This window comes from Varroa jacobsoni, unplaced genomic scaffold (assembly GCF_002532875.2).
Source record: "Varroa jacobsoni isolate VJ856 unplaced genomic scaffold, vjacob_1.0 scaffold_109, whole genome shotgun sequence".
In the NCBI taxonomy this organism is placed as follows: Eukaryota; Metazoa; Arthropoda; class Arachnida; order Mesostigmata; family Varroidae; genus Varroa; species Varroa jacobsoni.
The window spans coordinates 285,178-310,917 of record NW_019213011.1 but is presented as its reverse complement, the minus strand read 5'-3'; the positions used below and the strand labels follow the sequence as shown (position 1 = coordinate 310,917).

The following is a 25,740-nucleotide window of genomic DNA, read 5'->3' as shown; positions in this document are numbered from 1 at the left end:
ACTAGCGTCTCGATGTCAACTGGGTCTTCATTATCGCTGCTTTTAACAGCTCACCGTATGTTTAGTTGGTGTGAATCTGTGATAGCTAATCTTGAGCCAGCCAATAGGAACGGCAACTGGTTTTCAAGAGTTGGTCGTGCCTGTGAAGTTCCACAGCTGAACACGGCATCAACTAGTCTAACATAGCTGGTGCTCTTCGCCGTTCCGATCACCAACTTCATAGCGAACCAGCTGACGCCTACTTTTGGCCAACTTATGCTGCTGCTTGCTCTAGTCATAATAACTAATAGTGGAAAATTTATATATACATATATATGTGGTCTGATCAGCGAGGCTTTTTCTGGTCGTAAGCTGATGAGTACCCGCGTGCTAGCTGGTGGAAATTCAGCAGTGAACAGACCATTTTCGAGACATCTCCTCATTGATCCTCACCAATCATTTCTCCTCTGCGGAACTGCATGCCGCTGGGGAACATGCTTCGTTGTAGTGACTTTGGCGTATTTTATATATATATATATATATATATGCGTATATGCACTTCCGCGTGGAAGTATACTTGACGGCAACGAAACAGCGTTTACGTAGCTTTATGTTTATTTACTATTGTTATCCTTCTGTCGGCAGGCGCAACTGCCAAATGGGAATAGGCCTCGTTCACACTGAAAGTAACAGGTGCGTCGCAGGGAGCGAAGCTGTATGTGTGCATCTATACGCGATTCAAAAAAAAACTAGAGTAGCACCGAAATATATACTGTTTCTGAATATTAAAAGGCTGTAACGTATCGTGAAGGGACCGCATGCACACGGTACGAACACGGTGACGACAATGTCGAATATACCACAGGCAATGAAATAGCAGTGAGTCTAGCCTCAGATCTGGTAAATGTTCCCATGTACAAATGATGCCATATTAAACGGACACTGAGCCATTTTTATCGAGAGTTTAAAGTTGTTTTGTTATCCTAAGATAGCCTACCCTTTCGATATGCAGAGGCCGCTTGCTTTGTCAAAATACGTACTGACTAGGGTAGGTCTAAATGAGATCAGCGAGGGCACCTAATGACTGGGCATCGGGACAGCGAAAATGGCGCATCTGTTCCGACATGATGGTCATGGTAAATGCGATAGCGTTAGAGAAGAATAGTTCACTCATTCCCAATATATGGGTAACTAGTGGTATGTTGTGTTTGCCGCCTGATGCTACTTGATTTCAGAGTGCAACTAGTATTCTTCATGTTTCTGAACTTCGTTGATTTTTCTTTGTGTGGCACAACAGTCGTTAACAATTGGACTCTTTTGATTAAATCTCTCCGGCTCGATTTCCAAACTCTCTTAGTGCTCTGCTAAGTAATAGGACTTCACTTGTACGGCATCCTACGAGTGGCCGTCGTTGAAGATCCGTATCGTTTTAATCAAAATTTCACTAAGCTAATTTCGTTAGCATTCGGTCGTGTTACATTCATAAAGGCTTCACTGGAACCAATTTTTACAATAGAACATGTAGAAACGATGTATAATAGTGATAACTATGTTTCATCGAATACGACTTTTTACGCTTAATTAATTAATTAATATGATTGATTGGCTGGCGGCGGGTAGTGTTGTGGTAGAAATAATATGATCTGATATACGCACACTGCAAATCCGAAGTCGTAGAGGCAACGAGGAGCGGAGTCGCCTTGACGAAAGAGAACAATATATAATTATGATTCTCCTGGAAGCATCCTATTCACGATTTCTGTTAGTTTGATTATATACATGAAAAAAAGGTCTTTTTTTCCTTTTCACTCGGATAGAAGTTCTCGCCAGGGTGCGCAGTGAGTAATTTCACTGATGTGCCACACGCCATAGAATGACCTGAGGGACTTTCACATATGCCTTCATAGGCCTTTCAGAAAACAATCTTATCGAATGGGTTCCTAAGTGAATCAACTCCAATTTTCATGCAGTTTCTTCCAGTTGAACGGTCTCTATCAGCCGAAATTCTGTGAAGAGATGACGGCGATTTACAGCCTTAAATTAGATAGTCGTAATGCTCACTCAGCATCAAAAGCAAGCGGCACACGGCAAGGTTGCTCAGATCGGCGTTTATCACAGTGGTGATCAGCCGCCGTCTAATAAAACTGCGTTTCTGCGAGTTTGTCTGCGCCGTCCGTAAGAGTCACTTCCTTCGTTCTCGTTCGCTGTGTCTAGCCGATCTCAGTGGGGAGTCTTAGCCGTGCCTTGCGTCCTATTGAGCGAAGCTTTTTAGCGACTTTCTCTTGATGATACTGCGTTCTGTGCTACGGTTTCCTATATGAGAGCTGATGGTGCAACAGCTCACCAGTGTTACGGCTTCTGTTAGGAAGATATGGAGGCGCCAGTTATAGGCGTGGCCTAGGAACCCCGCCCTAACGGCCCCAAAACGGCGGCGTTGTCACCACTCGAAAGAAAAAAGAACGGATGGAGAGCGCACGCGCGCGCGCGAGAGAGAGAGGTTCGTGTCGTAGTTGTGTTCCGCGGCCGATGACAAAGGGCCGATGTTCCTTGGTCAATTTTAATGCCTGTTCATGTATGTAGCTGAGTGATACATTCGAAGAGATGCATCTCGCAGCTAGATCGAGCACGTTCCTCGAACAGTGATGCGACCCATTCGTCTGTATAAAAAGTGGCCGGCACTTTCCTTCGCGATGACGCCGCGATGCTCGTCCCGGTTGCTGCTGCCGCTGCGGTAGTCGTCATCGTCCCTTTCGCCAGTCATTTAGCTAAGAGGAACATCGTGTAGAAGCACAGGAGACCACCAAAGGAGTGCGTCCGTTCTGGTTTTTGGTCTGTCGTAGCCTAACTTCTTAGTGTCGACTGACGTGAAGCAATAATCAAGCGAAAATACCTTTTACGCTGATTGAGTACAAAAGTATTCAAAAAAAGTACCGGAATAGGATTTGAAGTTCGAACGTGTTTTTAAGTTGACACTTTTCTGAACGGAAATCAACATAGAACTGTGACCGCTTCAATTCAATGGTTCTGTAAAGGGTCTAATTAAACAATAAAAACACTGTATCGTGTACAATAAAGTTACGAGGAACATACAAGTTCAACGGTTTGCTCCTCCTATTGGCTAATGAGCGGTATGTGTCGGCTGTAAATAGCATATGGACTTTCTATAGATCAAAAATGTACTATAAGTTTTTCAGTTATTCGGCCCAGACAGCTATCATTAAGAATGGTATCACACATTAGTTTTTTTTATCGTCACTCTTTTGCCCTCTCATGCCCAATCAATTGACGAAACGTACTCGCTAGCGAAAGGCCAGTTCCTTTTCCTAGAAGCAACAGATTACCAATTGATGTTCGCACCTTCTATGTGCAGACGACGCTCGGTTTGTCGCTGTTCTGCGTAGACTGGTGGACGAAAGAAGCCGCGTAAATTGCGTACGGGCATCGTTTTGCAACAATAAGCAGCGGCCAGTTGAGACGACTGCCACATGTAGACGTAACGCGTCAGTCCTTCATCGTAAGAAGACGCCTAAACCTTTTTGCCTTCCGAGAGATCGATCGATCGATTGATTGATGATTGAATCTGTCTGACCTGGAGAGGGAACCTACCGGGACTTCTGCTTTAACCTAACCGATATCTTTCTTTTTTTCTTATAAGCGTAATTATTTCACCAGCTGGAAAGAGCTAAGTATACAACATAGACGCTTAAGCAGGCAAGAGGTAAGAGCTATGACATCTAATGCCGGAATTTACGAGAAACCCGCGCCTTTCTCTCGATGTCTTCTTATACTGACTATTGAAAATGAAATGGTAGTTATTGTTATTGAAATTTTGTTCTCGGCCGTTTCTGTTATAAATTATTCATACGAATGACACAGTGATAGCACTAGTGAGGTTTTCACTCGGTAGATCAATAGACGGCGCTGATCCGCCAATGTGTTGCTTTCCGAATCCGCTTTAGCCGCTCGTCCTGTCACAGTTGGCCGTCATTAAAGATGCAGAAAACATATTTGATAGTGTCCATTACCTCGTCACCGTTCTCCTTCGTATTGGACGACTAGCCTATCTGTGAAGCACGATGGCATTGTCGTCTGTCTGAGAAACTGCTCATTCCAAGGTTTTTTACGGCTATGAATTGAGCTCTTCGTATAGATAGCATGAGAACTTTACGTGCCGTATACGGTAGATTGTAAACACTTTATTGATAGTATGAATTGAATTGCCGTTCGAGAAGTGGCGTCAAGCGTTTTGGTTCTGCTCAAGCCTTCATTGCTCGAGATACAAAAGCATTTCTGACTCTAAAAGATCCCGACCTTCGCTATAACAATACACTGACTCAACGGAATTGTTTCAATGTATTGATAACAGCTTCCGATCCGTTTCTTCCACATTCGTATTTGTTTGCCATCTCGACATTTATTGTAGGATGGGGCACCTTTCTTGATGTGACCATAACGATGATGAAGTGCGTGCCTTTGTCACCGCTTTACTAGGGCAACGTATGGCCGCTAGCTCTAAACGTTTACAGGCGAAAGAGAAGTCGCTGTCACATAGGGAAGTTGGCTATATCAAAAAAATATTAGAAGTTTACGTATTAATAGCGAGCTATCCCGAGGATCAAAAAAAATTGAGTTCTACTTGTAGTGTGAAGATAAGTGGCTTCGCTGTTCGGCTCGACACATCGATCCTTTCTCAGCGCGTGCTATACTAAGAAGATCTGCTATGTAAAATTATCTCTAAGTAGACAAAAAAAAAAATGTCGTCTTATTCCCATTGCTTTCTCATAAATACAGACGGACCCCAAGCAAGAAACAAAAATATAGAAAAGCGACAATACTCAAAAAATATTTCGCAGTAAACGCGAAGGAATCAGAAATGAAGTCACTGCGCCGCTGATGTCGCTGGTGGCATCGTCCTCGTCCCCCAAAAGATATCACTACCATCGTCATCCTCACCACTATCGCCGTTATTAATGCTACTGTCGATGTACATTTCAGTTCTCTAACGACAGGTGACTTTAGCCACTATCGGGCCGCTGCAAACGTGCGACTGTCAAAAATTGTTGGGTGGCCTCCCTTTTGCCAAGCGGCGCGCTCGGATTTAATATTTAGCTAGTATGCGTTCATTTTTTATGATACTTTTCGCTTTTTTCCTATCGCATTTGCCTTTGCTACGGAACCTGCCTTGCTGGGTCTAACTTCACCAGTTCTTTTTTCGGTGGTCGACGGATCTTAGGTGTGCAACGTAGCCAAGAAAGAGGATCAGCAACCAACGATCAGCGTGAGATTTTTGCCGTGCGATGATAGTCAGCTTGCACGTACGTGCGGCTGCAGCAGTATAAGTTATGGCGGGCAGCGTGTTCTACGGATATCATAAGCAAACCGTATCGGCGTAAGAACTTTAGCAAAACAGTGGGAAGTTTACTGATGGACTGAGCCATGGCTCCTTCTTCGACAGCGCGAGAGTAGCAGGAGGCTTAAATATGATCAATCGTTTCTGGTCGAACGGCTCACGGCCGGAAAACAGATCTTCTTCGATATTTTTGTGTCTCTCACTACTATCCATTGCGAGTGACTTACACAATTTTTTTTTTAAACCTATTTATTTTATATTAAGTAGAGCTATGACAGCTTCTGACACGCGTACTGACCTATCTACTGATAAATTGATATATATAAGCCGATCGGAATTAGGTTTTTTTTTAGTTAGAGAATAAATATCTTCATTTTACACTCTACTCTGTGACGGGCAATGACGGAAGCAGAAAGAAGCTGATAAGGACACCATGAACACATGTGCGGCTCAGGTGAACGTGCAGCGCGCCGATGAGAGTTCATTGACGTCTCTTTTGACTGACAACCTGAAATTCGTTCTAGACACAAGGACAATGACCCTTTTTCGGATCTATTTTCGTACCTCGTCCTAGTTTTTCAAGCCTTGCAAGTGGATAACGGGTCGGCACGAAATTTTTCGTGGCCGAATCAAGCAAAGCATGATGCTTTCAAAGAGACGGATGCGAAAAGTGAACGTTGGCCCTACTTGTGCTAACCATTTGGAAATTAATCGGTGACGCGTTTGATACGTCTATTCAGGATCAATTTGATATTATTTTGCCTGTCTGTTCGACCGAAACTAGACATTGACAGGGCATATTTGACACGTATATACTGGTCCACTTGAAGAAGATGGGCAATATTGAAAGACGTATGTTGAATTTAGTCGTTTGCACATCCTGAGTAAGCGTATCTGGCTAAGTGAGGTCAGAAACGGAAATATGGCATAGGGGATTGCTATATACCCCCAGCCGTAAACTACTCTAAAAAAATTCAGTGTAATGTGCACTTTTGCAGTGGCCATGTGAGGGCACGGTAAAGCGGGCATGATTAGAACCGGACTGGAAGAAAAAGCGGGTTAATTTTTTTTTTCTAAGAAGAAAACAAAATTCGCACAGGCTGGAAGTGCGCGGATATTTTCATTTAGGTGCTACCAGTGCTTCGGCTCTTCTATGCGCTGTCTCTGTATTCGATGAAACACGGACAAATGCTATACGCTGAAAGCCAGTAGTAATTTGTCATTAAGTTAGCTATTCATTTCTATTCCCGCATTCTATGCTCATTACTTGTAATAATAATTCATAGGGATATAATGGATTATTTTTGAGGAAAAATCATTTCCACGCGGTTGGATGGTTGGTCATCGATATCCATCGTGAGTCTTACCAGCGTCATCGGCGACTTAGTTCATCACGTAATAGCTACTCCGAAAAGCATTGTTACAGACGTCTAAAACACTTCGCCTTTATGCAACAAGAAAACATAGGGGGGCATTATTCAATCACCCGGTCGTCGAATGTTGCCCCAGAAGCCAAATGCAATCAACGAAGCCGCCACTCCCGAGAACACTTTGATACTTTCCAGGATGATTGAGCGCGCTGTCCACGCAGGAATTGGCCCATTATCGTCATTACGAGATAATGGGCATCTCGAAACGACGGAGTCGATTTTTCGTCCCGAGGTCGCTGATGTAACACCGCGACCGGCCACTGGGTGCACATGCCATGCGTCGTAGTACGCAGTACGAGCGTCCGGCAAAAGACTATGGGGTAAAACGGGACTGGATTCACGAAAGCTTTTTTTGAATTGTTGTCAATAATAATGATGATAATACTACAAATTATATGCGGTAATAAGAATCATGATGATATTGACGAGGTAGTCCCACTAAATATGACGGACGGATGCAAAGCAAAAAGGAATCGGTCCAGCGGCAGTGATGTATTCTTGCATAGTTATCGCCGATAGCCAACGGCGGACAGCGACCAGCGCAGCGTGGCCAATAGTACAAGCAGCATTCACAGACAAAAGAGAGGACAAAATGCGGGCGAAACCTTCGTTACTCCTGCTGGCCGCTGGCAGCGTAGAAATGGAGAGACTTCTGCCTCCCTTTGCCCAATGTCGATATGCATCTGGCGATACTGTGCATCGCTGCCTCGCCACGGCTGCAAACTACTTCCTACCTTTGTGCGCTCCCGATTAACGGTAGCAGAATTGAAACAGAATATGAAATAGAACAGAATCATATATCGCCGTTACCTGTAGCTCTTGTTTATACATATAGAGCTGTAAATGGTAGGCCAGTATGCCCTGCTATTAGGGCACGGAAAATGAGACCTGACCTGAGGGATGCAGCCGTATAGGTCTCGTAGTAGAAACGCGCTAAGGGATGCACTTTATGTAAAGTACTCGTTCACTGCACTCGAATTCCAGTTGACATCAACTTAACGATTTCCTTATATTTCGTTCGTTTCCGCTGTTGGGACCTGGTCTCGCGATGGCTGCACAAGGATGAACCTATTTAACGAATATGTTTTTCTAGAAGCGCTTTACTTCGAATTATTTTTACGGGGTTGTCGTATACCCCCACAGCAGTAGTTATGAAACGTTCAGCTAAGAGCCTATTACTACGTTAGGTTTTCGTCTATGCCTCATAGGCTCACTGGGTCCTGCTGAAGCAAGCAATTTGCCCATGTTCATTCTCAGTAGACGACGTCAGCGTACTTGTAACGTAATGTAGATACGCGGCGTGCAGCTTCACAGCGCACTTTCTATATAGCACACCACCATCTGCATGCGCCGTCCTGATTCGTTCTGAAATAGGTTGCGTCCCCATCTGGAACAACAACTTCGTAAATAAAGCGCTAGAAATGGTTTCCTTTTTGCGGTTTAACATCTGCCATCGTTCCGAATACTATGTTCTAGTAGGCTGGAATCATTTTGCACTCTGACTTTAGCGAACACGAAACATAAAAGCTAAACGGACCCCTCGCAAATGATCACCATTCGTTATTAATACATATTGGAAAAACGGGCGTTGTCACCTGATGGACGGCCTTGGGATCTAGCGACGGACGCGCACCAACTCCTACTATTTACCCGATTACCCGAGGACACATCGAGACTATATATACATGTATGTAACGTATCGTAATTATATATGTTTTTTCGTTCCGTTATTTCAAGTCGCTGCGTTGTGTTAATCGGAATCGACTAGGCCAACAGTTATCAACTAAAGACATGAAGCTTGTAGCAACAATGATAGTAATGTAGCAAAGCTACAACACGTTATGCCGTTTACGTCGTATGGCGTAGATAAAAAAAAGATCAGATATCCCTATTTGTAGCAGCGATCATCATAGTTCATCTCTATAGACGCGTCCAGAAACGATAAACACGTATAATGAAATAAGTAGTATATGTTAATGAGGCAGCATTTTCGTAGATTTTTTGTGTTATAAATATATTCGAGTGGCTGCCAATGACGGGTGGGTGAAGCAGTGTCCAGGTGAAGTTGCTACATGTCAAGTACATCCCTCAACACACGCGCTTATTAGAATCGTTTCAAGACGACATATGAGGGAAATTATCTCTTATTATTATTAGGAAATTATCTCCAAAAATATTTATAAGTATTGTTATGACCGTTACCAGATTTGGTCGGTCGGCCCACATTTAGCTGGGGCGTATTTCGTTCCCGTTAATGCGCAACGCCCACCGTTACTTTGTCAAATCGCGCTCGACAGAACATTATGACACTGTATTATAGCGGATAGACAATTTGACGCTACCAATATCATTTGGCTTCCGGCCGCACGGATGCGGATCAGCGGTAGAAACGCGTACCGAAATGAAGAGCGTATTGCTAGTTAATTTATAGGGTAAATGTTGAAATTATCGTATTTTTAAATAGGATACGTAGACTTAACCGAAAGTGCCGACGGTATTACGAAACAGAGCCAATTATCGATTCAATTATGTCAAACTAGCTTCCCTGATTCGTAGTGTGCCTTATTAAATATTTCAGCTCCATCCTCGATTCGTTCGTTCCGGCCAAACCCCTAGCTGCTATTGCCACCCCAATCGAAGCGGCTCAACACGTGAAGATGGATGGTTTGTTTTCGCTCTCCCAAATGTGATTTTCCAACGGATAGGCAGAACTCAGCCGCGAATGTATTGTCAATTTGACGGCCGTAACAGCAGCGCAACGGCGTCGGCGTTGTCTCAAAAGTCTAAAATTTTGAGTACTATACACTCATCTCACTCACTTGAGCTATACACTCATTCACAGTAGCAATGATCAGACGATCAGGGGACCATACGTGGTGACGTACCAATTGTCACAGTGGACTTGTGTATCTGTTGGCCTGCTTGTCTCAAAGAGTGGGAGGGAACAGTAAACATCTGGGCTGGCTCGTAAATACCGATTGGGTGCGCTCGTATACAAACGTTAGGTTAGCGTAGCCCAAAAGGAAGTGCCCTCGCTTCCACAGCCCACCACGTCACTGATGGCTCACGGTTGCACGTAGAGTACTATAAACTAGCAACGCCAGCTACGATGGAAACGAAGACTCAACTTGAGAATACCCCCTGGAGATTGCTATGACGTCGTAGGGTATCACGATAATGACAAATTCTTTTGTTAGCGGGCTTATTGTTTCGTCCACTATTGCTTGGCCAACCAACGGTTCCACGACAGGGTAACTCTTCACCAATATGGCATCATCGTAGTCATTGTCGCAACTATATATGTGAATAGAAGCTCCCTGGCAAGGTGGCCGAGCTTCGAATGTCTGTGCAGTGAACACGTGTAGGTTTTATGAAGTCGTATACGTAGAGAGTGTAACGCAGCGAAGGTTACGCAAACATCACTCGCATGAAGTGGCTGATCATCAAAGCTAGTGTATAACTGTATGGTGATCAGACAGATGGCGTTAGGAGTTAATGGCGGGTGGCGACATTGTTCTGGCCGAATCTGGTAATAGTACGTGACGTACTGCGCATATGTACGCGAGGTGCCTGGTTCAAACGAAATATCTAATGGTACAGATATCCCTGAACTAAAACTAGTATTAATTATCTACTCTGTAAAACAGCTATATTGTCACTAATGCGACCGTGAAGATGGAGCAAATGTGACATCAGTCGACGCCTAAATTATAGAGCATCACCCAACCAGAGACAACCCGGTCACTTCAATTAAATATATTGATACTGGAATTTTTTTAAGAAAAACCATTACCTTCGGTTTTTCTGTATAAGACTTTATCCGTTATGGGTCATACGTTACTAATAAGTCAACAGGCTTATGGGGCTATAGTGATTATGTACGTCGAGCACGCTTTCATTGCTTTGTTGCTATACACAATTAAACCGTACTTCTTGGGTGAGTATATCACGTTCCTTCGCACGTGTGGGCAACGTTGCACCGTATTTCTTATCTTACTTATGTCTCGCTTGATGTTAACGCCTGAATTATCTTGTTCTTCATGGACTATGAAGAATGAAATACAGCGAGCTCAGGCTACTTGAATAACGTCTACTAAGATAGCAAACGAACCTTTTCATCCCCCGGCACCTTCAGATTCGAATAGTCATCACATGGTGGGTTCCTTATAATCTGCTTGCATCCGCATCAGGCCTAGAAAAAGCTAATCCTTGAAGCCTGCTTTCACAATTTGTAACGCCGATTAGTTGTACACTGCGGCCTTCTAGACCATTGGCGATCCTTCGTTTCGTCTTCGTGGTAATCGTTTTTATCGATGAATTAAATCTCTACTACACAACTGTTATTGATTTGTAAATGCTCTCGAATCTGGATGATTATGTTCATTCCCGATAACACGGATCAAAAGGCCAACAGTTCTAGCCGTGCAACGCACGCTGATCGTTTCGCCTTCATTGATACATAAGTAATGTTATGTCTACGTACACTATCTAACAGACGTAGTTAAATGCATTAAAAGGACGTTCCCTGAACCGTTTGGCTTCTTCCGCAACATTTGTCTCTAGCTCTGTAATTAGTTTTCTCATCGGGGTTGTCTCTACTCAAGTCGATGTTAATCTTCCATAAGTCGTCGTTGGTCGACAAGTACTACTCCCAGGCTTTCCAGAGGCTATTCTTCTACTTTTCACTACTCAACAAATGAACGAACGGCGGAACGACCGATGAATCGGCAGATTGGGTCTGTTGATAACTTGTAACACACCACGACAAGCCGTGTGACTACGGCTGACGGCTGCGTGATCGCGCGTGTCTTGGTACTCTTTGATGAGTTCCTCTCGTTTCGACTCTCTTTGTAGCTCTGCCTTTATTCTATATTCCTATGATTTCGATTTTCGTTACGATTCTTTTGTTTCACCGCGTTTAGGTGTTTGTGGTCGTATGTGTGGGTGTGTATGTGTGTGTACGCTCATCTGTGCTGAATACAGCAGAAATGCCCGGCGGTCGTGAAAAGGAATGACTATGTTCTTTAGCCCTTTTTTTGTTTTGCTCGTTTTGTTAAAGACGGTCGGGTTAACCGAGCAGCGGAGAGCATCAAAGAGAACGCTCCAGATAGTACGAGAGCCTTGACAACAACCGCAGATTTCTACCCGTTACAATTGCCGCCGCTAGTGACTTCCCGTCTGACCAACAACTGCGCTGGTACAACGCCATTGAACTCGTTGTGATGCCGTCGTGGCAACAGACGCAGTGCACGGTTCCGCAGTTTCTATAAAGGCAAACGCTGCTTTCGGTAGATAGAATAATAAAGCTTTCGCCGTAACCGGGTCACCGCTCTCTTGCGGCAACGGCCTCAGCTAAGCAACTAACGAAGATTACTCGGATGATCAGCGACCTCCGACCTTCACGGTTGAGAGACACAATTCCAGCGCCCCAAAGGACGGTCACCGCTAATAATGACACTGACGAGGGTGAAGTGGGCAAATATATAGGTAAATATCGGGCTTGCGCCCCAATACCGACCAGCGCGTTGGGGTAGGGGTCCAAGAGCAGATGTCGTGATTCGAATTGCCTCGTATCGACTATTGAGATATGCATTGTGTTCGTATGTGCAGATCTTCTTCGTCTTTGTCTTAGTGAAGGACACAGTAATTTGCCAGCACCATCTTCCTACTGCCGTCGCCGATGCATTTCTTGTTGATGATGGTCCAGGTGGTGACGATAATGCCTGCTGAGCGTGTTAGGGCCGAGTGTGGCCATTTTCTGCTAACGTAGAAGCACTAACGAATGCCGCGGGTGCGATTCTCTGGGCGCTGAGGACGTTGTACTCTGACATTGTCCATCGGCAAATCGGAAATTTCTCTTTCGAATCGGGGGGGGGGGGGGAAATCGAGCCGGTCGAGTTTAGGCCCGGGCCGTTGACGCGAAGGCTCGCCGCGATCAACTACAGATTAAGACCACCATCTACCGTCTGAGTATTTATGGCGGGTGGAAAAATGCGGAGTGTGCATACATGCCGGCGAAGATTGGCATTGGAATTCTGAAACATCTCTGGTATGGGGTAATTATTATTAAGTGAAGTCCAGTTGTGGGGGGTGAAAATTAGCGATCGCAGTAAATGCGCGCATAGTTTGCGTATTTAGCGAAAATGTTGAATTCGAATGTCTTCAGTTAATATTGGCTGGTTTGTTTACTGAATGATTTTATTTAAAATAAGTTTTTTTTTTTTTTTTTATTGATAAACCGCACAACCTTAAACGGGCCAAATCTTTTCCAGAAATTTGTCTTATAAACTCATACGAACTTTTTATCTTTATCGATGATGTTAAATATTTACCTTGAAATCGTTCAATGATCGCAGTTGTTTTCAAAGGGCCTAGAAAAAGGCCATCTAAAAAGTGAACAGATTCGGTCGAATAATGTTTTTATCATAGGCGATGGCGTCGTTTGTTTCACCGATGCTTTTATTAGTGCTGGCGCTACGTGCAGGCCAGGCCAAATCAGATGTCATCAAGCCTACGAATGGTTGTTTCGAGTGTTCTCTGCTCAGTGTGTGGTATCAGTTCTATATCATAGTTCGTATGAGGCGAACGTCCGTTTTCGCGTTCTAGAGGCCCCATTCTCTGTGTGTGACACAGAGTCCGTGTACGTCTGCTCGCTTATGACAATGCACGACAGCGCTTGTTAGATCAGACAGACACCGGCTTTAAGGATACTTCCCATAGGTTACGCTGGAAGTTATACACATCCACTTTGGAAGAGCCGTTGAATACTGAATTGCTTTACGAGGAGAACGATGTGCGCGATACAGAAGGGTTGCTCGTTTCTCGTTATAGGATAGTTATAAATAGTAAATGAGGTTAGCGCAGGGGGTCAAATGAATATCATTTGAAATTTGAACTATCGAACTTGAAAAGTTCGGCAACTCGAAGCATAAAGGCCATAGCTGAATTTCGATAGTTCATGTACACGATGCACCCAGAACGCAGCCTACTCGTAGGACGGCTTTTTGTTTCCGAGCCCGACTAGTGACAACATCATTATAATGGTATCGTCAATTGGTATTAGTTTAGCTATCAATAAACGTTAGATGTAATAAAAAATGACGGGCAGCGAAGTAGTTCAATAGCGAAATGAAACATCGACGCTTAGTTGTTGTTCCACAACTACGGGATCATGCCACGTAACGATTAAACCTCTGAGAACGATTGTTTGCATGGTGGAAAAACAAAAAGAAGGCGGAAAAATTTAAATCGGAACCTTTCGATCTATACGTACGTTCATGACTTCAGATTATGAGTTTCAACTAATCAAAACAGCCATCCGAATACATCGGCCCGTGTAGTATGTATGTGATATGCGTTGATTCAATAAAATCTCATTGACATAATTGATGGTGCCTAAAATTAAGTGGTTTTTAAAATGTAAAATTATACGCGCATAGGATAAATCGACCAATATATATGCATATGACTCACTTACTATATAAACCGTATAGTGCTTTGACTGAATATACAAGCTTTAGATGCTTCGCACAGCTGGACAAGTCAATATTTTTCCAGTTCGTCCATCAGCATACGTTCATTTCTACGGTACAATTAATTGATCGATAATCTAAATCTCAAATTTTTACCCGATCGAAGTGCCCAGTCGAGCACTTCAACGAATGCGCATCAATCAAAGCTAGTAAAACGTTTCCGTGAAACGCGCCCCTTCGATGTCTATGTAAATGTGTATATTTTTATTCGTGTAGAAATGTCTTCTTCGTGCTCTCTAGTTCTTTGAACGAATGGGGCAAATGTCAACAATCGACTCCCATCAATCAATAAAACGCACAAGACAAAGGCATAATAAAATAACTGCCCCACAGCGGCCTGTTTCCTGCACGCATCCTGTTACTATTAGATATGACAATTCTTCCTATACTTGCTGTTCGCGCCGGCTCCCTTTCTCGTTTTTTACAAACCAATGTCCCTGCCAAACGGTTTTCGAGGCTTTGCGTTCATTTTTGCCCGGTCCGTCTGGCTGGCAGCTGACGATGGTGATAGTGCAATATCGTCGAGTCAATATTGGCGGATCCCGGTTATGTTGACTGAATTGATGAGCGTCGTGTGTAGTGGCGATCATTGAAGAAGCACCCGGAACGCATTAAAAGCGATCGAGTATCGTCATCCGAAGTGCGTTCAAGTACCCCCCATTCAAGCGTTAGACGCATTGTCACTGTTCGTCGAACATCGGACGTAATGCTTGAATGGATAAGCCAAGATAGCTTCACCGGTCCTATTTTCAATGAATAGCAGTTCGCTAGCGTTGTCGCTGAAGCTGCTGTTATTCTTGTTGTTACGTTCACTGCTGTTGCTGTGAGATCGTACAGTGCCGTGTGTTCCTTCGAGCGGCTCAGGCGCCAGCACAAAAGCAGGAGACAAAAAGGCCCACAAAGCCAAATCAATTATCTTAGCTCCCTACCTCAGAGGTGCTGCTGCTGCTGCTGCTGCATTGTCGCCTACGATAGAACCACTTCACTGTCGCAGCTGCTGTTGTTAATTTAATGCTGTGAAATATGTGTTGATGCGGTGTGAACCTGTATCCTCAGAAGTTGAAGCTTGTCTTAAGAAGTCGACCAGGGTAGTGAATCATTTGGATGTCCTTCTCATTTCTCGCGGCCGGCGCCGTCAATGTTTTTCCTTCGCACTTCGCTAGCTTTCGTGACGGTTCAAGTCTTTGCCAACATCAACTACAAGCAGCAAGAGAGAAGTGACATGAAGAAAGAGGCTCGTGATAGCATAAGTTGAGCAAGACAGCTTTTATCATAGTACGCTGAATGTCGACAAAGCGTCGGCCCAAATAACAGTTGCTTCAGTTGGACAGTCTGTAGAGCTCATAAAGAGTGCAGCTATACAGGCTGATCGTTGAATAGACTGGACCATAGGTAATTTCATTTGCGTATGCTTCCTCTGTTGCGAACAGCTGGGCAGGGATCGATCTGCTGTTCATCAGAAAAGGACCCGCACTCACAGCCAGCCGTGTCGAAAAGCTTTTTCTGCACTTCGAGAGTCTCTTCAGACAGGAAGGTACGCTCTTGCTTCGTAAACAGCCTGGCGAATAGCGTAATAGACAAATACCTCTACAAAATAAACGACCGAAGTTTTGGGAAAGATAATGAAGCTAAAAAAGTGTGCCTGCGTGCAAATGTGGGCCAGAGACCCGTATAGGGTATGGGATGGCGACATATAGCGAATCGGATGCCTGATCTCATGTTTTCGAGGAACAGCAGAGTCAGAAGCGCGAAGTTCGACGTAACTTGTGCTATTGGGTTTGTTCCTCTGTAGTCATATTGGTTAAAATAATTATATTGGTGTAGCAGAAGGGCGTTTAGTTATGCCTTCAGCATGGGACCAAGAAGACGCTGGGCTGACAGCAGACACACTGAACGTGCAACAACAAAGCGATGACGTGAAGCTGTCAGCAATAACAGGAAGCCTATATCTTGCTGTTTGCCCCTTTGTTCGTATTACGAAAACAAAATATATCGACGATTCCAATGACCTCCTGATTTACATGCTCCAGGTGAATATGGAGTTTGAGATCGAAATGTTATTTCTCTCAAATCGAGTAAATTTTTTTTGTTTATATCGTAGATTCGTTTGTTAGATGAGCCTTCAGGCAATAATGCTGCAGAACTTGTATGACAGAGTCCAATTATCGACGTACATTGAGCAGGATGGGGTGCCATTGCTTACCACCTCTATAGTCAGAGAGCGATTAGCTTCTGGGTGTGTTCTGGGGTAAGTCTATAATATGGCTACGTATTGTGAGTCAAGTACATATATAACTTACGTAGAAATTTCACGATCGCCAATGACATATACTGGCTGTACGTTGCGGCTGGCATAGAGGAATAGATACAACGATGCGAGACAACAAACCCTCGGCGTACACGTGCATGAACCTATAAGCGTATGAAAACTTGAGATAAACGCCCCTCTATGCGGTGGTTGTGTCTTTTTTGCGTTTTCTTAGCTACAGAATCTCTCCTCGAACGTATATTTCACGTGCTTTTGCACTCGTTATAATGGTCGTTATTGTGATAGTCGTATGTAATTATCAGCTGAGCAACAACGTACCAAAAATAAAATAGTTATAAAAATAATACGATTTCTATCTTTGCCATCTGTATGAAGTCGAGATTCAGTTTCGTGCCTATGCCGAGCTATTCAGACGTTTGGGGTCACTACTGCCTCTCCGTTTGGCTAAACCCCATACACAACTCACCGACAAATGCTCACTTTTAAGCAATTATTCATATTCAGATAATATAACAATCGTCAAAACCTGGTCAAAATTATCGTCCCCCCTACCATTATTGTAGTCGTTTGAAACCACTATTACCCTACCGCCCACGAGCTCTTGCACGGTACTACGGTCGTGCTATACGTACATTGTATAAACACGAAAAAGTGGCAGAAGCGATACCGACATGTTTTTAGTGGCAGTTTTCTATGTGTTTATTGCTGGTTGAAACGCATAGGCGGGCTGTCAGTAACAGTTATTCCTCTTAAATAACAATCACCTTGACAACCGTAAAAGTTTTTGTAGTAATGACGATAATTGTTATTTACCCAATATCGTCACAACATGCCCATCCGACAGGTGTACTTCTGATACACGTATCATAGAAATGCGGTTATTTTTTTTTCCAAAATAGTCTTACATATATACATTCATTAATGAAAGCAAATTTAACACGATGACGCCAGCCTGCTATCTCACTGATGCTGGTTCCGTCTGCTCGATAGGCAACGTCATTCTTAGACGGCTGCTATTTTGTCTAATCAATAGCTCTGTATGCGGTAAATTTTAACGAGCATCGTACACGCAGCCTATGCTGTAGTTAAGCGGTTGTGACTCTTCCACATCATACGATAACGGAACTTCACTCTATGCTCTAGGATTGACTGTACCAATATCACAGTTGAGGGAGTACGGCCGTCATTATAATGCCACATGAACGGTCATAATTTGTAGAAGAAGTAATCACGATAAATGGATCAAGTGAGAAGATCTTCCGTACCACCATCATTTCAGTAATAGACATGTGGCAGTTAAAGTTTCTGCTCGATGTCTGAGTATCGGAAAGGAAAAACAGTGCCGAACTCTCGTAGCGATTGCTTTCATCACTGAGCGATCAGAGAGACCTCGCACGAACATCGCCTCTTTAGCCACATGCCAAACTTAAAAGAAAGTTAACACGAATCCTGGCTGTTATCGCTGCGCTATTTTTGTCGTTGATGTTTCTCAGCCGTTATGTACAGTTATGATGAAAAACGAAGGAAGCGCGGATGAAAACCACAGGATGGGGCGATGGTTCCGATTACGTAAGTCATCTGGATAGCGCCGATTTGGGCACTTGCCAAGTTCCAAGCCGAAATGGCTTAACATAAACATTGTTATTGACATCTATCTTAACATAACACCCACTCATTCCCATAGTAGCTCCCCATTATCGCTAGGGTGTGTAAGCGCTATAAATATGTTACTTCTCATGCGCAAGTATAGTCTACTATGTGGTCTATTATATGAGGTATGCTCGCACCGTAACCAAGTTCCTGTTAGTGAGCCGAAGTAATATCGATTCGATCGTTTTATTCGATATGATGCCCCCCACCACAAGGATGCGGTAATAACCGCACTGATTTATGAACGTCTCTCACATTGATCCATGAGCCTTATCGACTGACCATATAATTCGTATAACGGAAAAAGAATACATGCCACAGATCATTTTGACCGAGGCTCCGCAAAAGATTCCTAATGCACTTACGACTTCCTCTGCACTTTCTGGTACTAACTGGTTCATCATGCTGCTTTCGTTGCACACGGCCATGACGGCACCATCATCGATGTACTTGTTCTTGCTGCAGCTGTCGTTTGACGCGTAGCTCTGCAGGCCACGTCATTAGCAGGCCTGCTGCGCCTATCGATACCAGTGGCGTTAGAGGGCGATCCGCTGTAATGCGGACTGCAATTTTCGATGTAAGGATCTCCGTGCCTAGCAGAAACAGCAGCAGCGATGATCGAGTCGATCGCTACTTATTGGTTATTTGATTTTCAGAGCTGTATTTAGAATACACACGAGGGCGGAGAGGCGATAGCGATTGGCGTGGTCAGTCAATCGGTCGGTCGATGAAAGTCAGCTGGTGATTCTTTCGTTGTTTCGTGGGTTATGAAAAATGTCTCCTTCTTTACTTTAGTTGTGTATGCAATCGCAGTAGAACAGCAAAATTATGGACATCAGCATCGGTTGTTAAATCGGCTGGGAGAATCAGCTAGGAACGACACTGTTGTTCTGGTAAGAAAGCTTTTATAGGTAAATGTGGTCTTGCTCATTTATGACAAATTGAGGCCTAAGGAAACGTGAGAACTCACGGAACACTATAGATTGCTGATATACTGATGACTTTATTATACTAGACGTGTATTATAGGTATTGATGCATCTCTAGCGTAAACGCCAAGAGCATTGAATGAAATCAAGGGGGGAATAACCTCAAAGCATTTTTCCATTCAGTATTTAGGAACTGCATCGAAGTGTCAAGGGAGCTCTTTTTTATCACTTGACTTTTTATCATGCTTAACATAGAGACAGGCAGGCAGGCAGGCAGGCAGGCAGACAGACACATTTGTTTCTCAAGAGAATGGAAAGGAAACTATGAAATTGGTGTGATTTCTATCATCAATGAGACCCACACACAAATACAGAGATGATATTTTTCTATCCGCGTCTGCCATAGTTTTCCTAAGCATTGCCAAAGCCCTTTACGTCGTCTGCTTCGACAATCCTCGCTTCTGGCCACAAATTCAAAAACGTTCGCTACGTTTCCCCTGCGTATAGTCCCTATTGTTGTTATGTCATTATTCTGCCAACAACGGCAACTGAAACATTTTTCACTTACGATAGACAGATACGGATATATCTCTGTTATATCGTATATACATATATTAGTCTAACTTTAGTCCCGTCGCATGTCTTTGGCACGGTCGATTCCTTCATGAATGAGTTTGAGGATTGTTATCTTCGTCTATCCACCACTTCGTTCTTCCAACGAAAAAAATCCCGATAATTCCAATGAAAACTCTTGTAATAGCAAAGATGGGGCCGCGAACGATGGCGGTAACGAAGATATCAAATGTAATTTTTTGTGATTTCTCTTTGTTGCTCGACTCACAAAAAGGTACTCGATTCATCGCCGCGGTAGAGTCTCGCTGATATGGGTGATAAGAGTGATCGGTAATGCATAACATGAATCGTGTTAGCCATTTTCTGAACGTGTGAGCACCTGGTCGAGAGACGGGTTAACCACAAAAAACAGGCCACTTTAAGCGATGCCAACGTTGCCGAAACGATATCTTTGGTGATCTAGGATGTAGCTGTTGATTATCATTTGTGTCGGAAAGACATCAGTGATTCTAACGGGTAGTCGAGAAGAGCTCGAAGAAGGCTTGCACCCATCAACTCAATGCGTAGCTAATCGGAGTTTAAATCGAAGTAACTTACATTGGGCAAGAGAGTTCTGCTATAGAATAAATGCTAATTTTTTTAAAGCAATTTCAATTTTGGTGTCGATCGACACTGAACGACTTCATCCTGCCAGCAGGAAAGCATGGCAGTGAATTTGCCATACATCTCGGGGCAAATTAGTTAGTCGTTACATACATTTCACTACGCAGAATAATGGGAGTGCTCATACTGTTGTTATGTGTGTAGACTGTGTACGTTTACTAGTTGGATACGTTACCACACGAGTGACACGTTTGATTAAATAACATTTTCCTATAGAACAAATACGCTACTACATAGAGAGACACGGAAGCAGAGAAGAAATTTATTGAGGTTGCACTAAGGTCGCTCAAAGTTGTCCTGGTTATAACCGTCACAGCGGTGACGGCCGAAACGGCAGTGGCAATAACATCAGCAGGAGCAAAAAAGTGCACCAACGGTACGAGGCGGCGCCGGCGGCAATGCGAAGTTCCAATAGGACGCCAATACATCAGCATTGCTAGATCCTACTTCGCCGCCTTTTTGCCTATATGTCTGCGTTTGCGCCTGTCTATTTTCGAGAGGCCCCGACTTGGGCAGAGCTGGTCACGACCAGTACTGGCAGACTCTCACCTCAGCGTCGTCTCACCGTTGCTTCTTCGATTGCTGTTGGCTGCTAGCGGGCAATGAGGGAGCGTCATACTGCTGTATGATCTATCGTTTGCATCGTCAGCAACGGCATGGGACGAAGATGGCAATAGTGACGAAATGGACGAGAGAAGCGACTAACACTAGACCATCATCATCGCTAGGACGGGTAAAAATAAGGGAGATGCTGTGCTAGTAGTTGATCAACGTATTACCACCAAAAATGCATTTTCTAACAATGCGACGTTGATGATTTAGCCAAACTTCGATACTCACATAAGTTACTCTAATAAATAGCGAGAGGATTTGGGTCACGGACAGGGAATAAACAACAGTAAGCTAGTGCGGGAAACCTTTAACTGTGTTTAATTTCCATGTAGAAAATCAACGCGGTCCAAGTAACAGTAGGGAGCCAGAAAATAAAGAAAATGTCAGAAATGAATCAGGAATAGGCGAACAAATAGGCAAATGTGATAAAATAGAGAACCAAAAAGTTCGACGTAGTTTTTTTTTTTATCATTAGTAAGCCGCTAGCTGGTCCTGTCAAGCGCTGTTACAAGTGGTAAAAAAAAAAGTGTCTTACCCTGCGCAAGCCATAACCACCCTTAAGAAGTGTATATTTACAGCATCTGAAGATTATGCTATCAGGCTAAAGATTGGCAACACCCCCCTCCCCCGGTGGCTTTTCTAACCCCTTGAAAGAGCACAATAGAAAGTTCAATATTCAGGGCTATTTTTCATATATCTTGTGTCTAAGGCTGTGTCAAAACAAAAACAAAAAAAAAAATAGGTATATCAACGAAGTTTTGTCGCACGTGCTGGTAAACGCCATGTTTCACGGTCATATTTATTCAATATAACCACCATCTACCGCGATAACAGCTTGCACAAACCCCTCACTAGCCATTCTAAGAATGTTCCTCCACTAATCTATAATTAACTTCTTTTCCGTAGCGGTGCTTTAAAAGATATTGGCAGCTCGAACCCATTAAAGTGGTTTTTAAGTAGGCTACATGTAAAAACTGGAAAATAAATTAAATAGGCTACATGTAGAAAAAAAAAATTGAATTACATTTTTGGCTGATAACTGGCCAAAAGTCAAAAGCCAAAAAAAACGCAAGGCTTCAAAATGGCTCATTTAAAAATTTTAAAAATCGGAGTCTCAGGACGACTGATTATTAGAGTTGATCTGAGCAATCGATTGATATTGTCCCGTCTAAAAGGGCCTTTAGTTTTTGTATCAAATATGTAGCTATATCGAAAATTTCTTTCCGGATCATTTTAATAAGCCTTCGTATTCGTTCAGTGTAAACCCGATTGGGGACCTTCCGGTTTGCCCAGCTTTTATCTTCCTTGGATTTTTCATAAACCGCACGAGAACTGGTAATCAAGTAGACTGACGATTTTATGCAGGATAGAAATATTCGAATTTCAATGAACGTTCGTATAACACTAGGAGTAGAGGATAAACGTACGCCCGTTACAACAGACAACTCCTCTCCTTTCTTCACTTTGAACGCATCATTTTGTAGATGTAAGGGCGAAACTGTGCTGGATATTTTTGGGCCGCCCCAAAGACTCTGACCGGCTAGACCATGAAAAGAATTTGTGCGAAGATGGGATGCCACCTAACTGCCCCATGACATCCTGAACAATCAAACCACATTAAGGACACCGTTCGCAACAAAATACGGGTTTTACAATTTCTAATGTCGGCAAAATTCGTGCCATTTGTTGGCTTATGGTACTTGTTTCTTAACATTTCGTGTACAACACAAGCTGGGGTAAGCGCATGCGATGCAAAAGCTATGCGGGACTCAACCTTATCCGACAGCTACGAGCCAGCGTGCAGGCATTACTTCTGAGAGTCAATGCCGACTTCGTCGGTGGCAAGCGAACGCATCATAAAAGGACGACACCCCACTAGGTTGAAGCCCTCGACACATGGTGGCGCTCACCGTTCGCGCTCGACCGGTTCAATAGCGCAGGTCAGCGTTTTTTCTTTTGTTATTGTGAAAGTGCGAGAAACATCAGGCCAAGGAAGAACAACATAGGATGAAGAAATCGGTCTAGTCGCATAACGATGTTAAGTCAAAGTAGTATAGAACCGACTCGAAAAACATAAGCGATACACCGAGTCGCCGAAGTTCGTTCATTGTGACCAAGCAGAGAAGCAGGTTCGACCTTCGAAAGAGATTTGCTTAGTCCCGCTGCTAGCACCGTTTCAATAAACCACAACGTATATAGGTAGTATAAGTGCTGTTGGACTTCTTTGTATTGTTCTATTTTGTTGTCAGTTTTTGTCCAGTTCCTTCTGTTGGGCCTACCATCTGTCAGTGTTCCCCTTGCCAACACGGATGTGTAAACCTATAGACGTCATCACGTATAGACGTAGACGTAGCATGGATCGTCTACACCTATACGTGATTTTAGACCACGAGCCGGCAAGCTGGTCCCGTTCCTGACGCTAATCGTACTCTATAGGTATGTCATAACGGAGCCGATTATATCAGTCAAGCGGCAGACAAAACGCAGTGGCCGAAACAAGCTATTTCACTTTGTCGCCGCACACGTATCTAGAGATACGATAGAGTACTGAGAAAATAGCTTAAAAAGCTCCGTAGCGACTGAATAACGTTGAAGCAGCGTTACATCTGGTGGTACATCGTTGGACAGTCAACGAGAGCTTAGGCAACGAGAGTAGCTGCGGAGAACATCGGCAATGGCAGCGTAAGGCGTGCGCGTAGTAGACAGGTCAATGCTTGTGATCCTTCGTGCGCGCCTATTCCGTCACCACGGGAGACCCTCTTCATAGCCATTCTTCAACTGCAGCTTCTGCATGGCTACAGCGATCGGCTGCTGTGACTATTTTCCGGTTTGTACCCGCAGAGCCACCTGAGATAGTTCATAGGATCAGACGCATACATGTTAGATTGGTACGTTTGCATGGCAGAAGCAGTAGAATAGTGTTAAGTAGTTTATGCGGCTCACTGCCGAAGTCCTGTCTTGCCGATTAGTTGTTTTTATTGTTTAGTCATAGGGTTTGTATCAGCGGGACGTGGTGGCCGCTCGTAAGGGCATCCACTTCAAAAAGAAACACCGCTCTATGGAATCGGCTGAGTCAACCAGTCGACGAGAAATGGGTAAGCCGATAATAACAACGAGCAGCAGCGTGCTGGCTTCTTATGCGCGTTTCTATCGATTACAGACCTGGATAACGTTGGCCAGGCGTTTCCGTTATAAGAACACCACTATAAGCTGAAAATAGGCCGGCACCAATAAAATCGAAGACCAAAGCAGGTGTACAGAAAGCCTTCGTTGCTGATCGTCAACCGAGCCGCCGTTCGTTGTCTGACTGTTCACTGCCCTCCAGAGGCTAGAGAGACAAGAAAAAATCAGGTAATTAGCAACAAACACACACCTGGTAATGTTTTATTTCACGTGGTAGACGCGCATTGCTTGCCTAATATTTGAGCTTGGTAGCGATTCAGTTTCGACTGTTTAGGTTTCACTCGGATTGCCCTCCAAGGGGCAAGGTCAGTAGCACAAGCGACAGCAGAGATGGCCTAGAAAGCCTGTTCTCGATGACTTTGCCCTGCTGCTATTTCTGCTGTTGTTATTGTTGCTGCTGCTGTCTACAGAAATTATTGCGGACACAGATATGTGTACGTGCATACATTTCTAACTGCAGTCAACGATGATTCGTTTACTCTCCGCCACATCCGTGCAGAATCGTGCACACTAGTTACCCGCCTACTGACGTACGCAGAAAAGTATGGCTGCAAATCGTCAAAGAACAGGTCTGTCCACCTATAGTCGGAGAGCAGTCGATAAATTCGCGCACGGGTTAAACTTAAAAGCTCATAAAATCGTGCCTGTTTCATCACCTCGCTGGTTAATTGTGCTGAAAAAAATTTTAACATATGAACCAAAGCAATTACTTCGCGCCTGTTCGAGCGACTGATTGACGACGATTTCGTAGCGTTTTCTTATTCTAAATGGCATTCAACTGATGTGATATTTCTTTCATTACCATTCCGACCACTGCCCACTACGACCACTGCCATCTAAGTTAACATTCTTGCTCTCATTGGCTAGCTGCTTCAACAACTATCTAGCATCTCTACTGCACGATTTAATCTTAACTTCACACAGTGCCAGCTTCAAGTAACATAAATGTATGTGTATACGTTGCCGTATTGACGAACGTTCGTTCATAAGATATGTAGGAATAGGTTGGATCAATTAAGGTTGGTCCTTCTTCTGGCTTAGCTTCTTAAGACGCGCCCGCGTGACCCACGAACGAAGTACGTCACGATCCAACGACCAGTATCGCCAATACCGCCACAACCCAATGTGTGATGAATTTATTGTTGGGTCGTGAGGTTTCGCCCCCAAGGCTATTTCACACATTCAAGAACAAAGTGTCCGCCTGGCCAAAAAATATATAAGTCTACTGTGAGTAAATGCTTCTGCGAAATGTCAAAAATCTAAACCAGCCTTACCGCACAATGGTGTATGAGCTTGAGAGCGCTAGACGACCGTATGATCCTGGAACGAACTACCAAAGGCAGCAACGGTCGTTTTTAGACTTCATTGTCAACCTTTTTGAGGTGGCTGACTTGTTTTGTTCGGCCAGTGGTTCAATGTCGAGAGAGCTGTCATCGCGCCTTTTGAAAAATTATAATTTTTCGTATTATCTCCATTGTGATATACAAATACTTCGGGATGATAAGCCGTGCGAAAATTACCGTCACTAATATTTTATTATTGGTACTGTGTGTACGTCCTTCTGCGGCTGT

General features: G+C 43.8%; 1 protein-coding gene and 1 long non-coding RNA gene across 4 annotated transcripts in view; one reads left to right on the top strand and one right to left on the bottom strand.

The window, feature by feature from the left end:
- Positions 1-25,740, top strand: part of LOC111265796 (ephrin-B1) — a 105,143-nt gene that overhangs the window by 8,467 nt on the left and 70,936 nt on the right. The gene's annotated exons all lie outside the window — the stretch shown is intronic.
- LOC111265829 (uncharacterized) overlaps positions 1-25,740 on the bottom strand; it is a 55,854-nt gene that overhangs the window by 26,408 nt on the left and 3,706 nt on the right. The gene's annotated exons all lie outside the window — the stretch shown is intronic.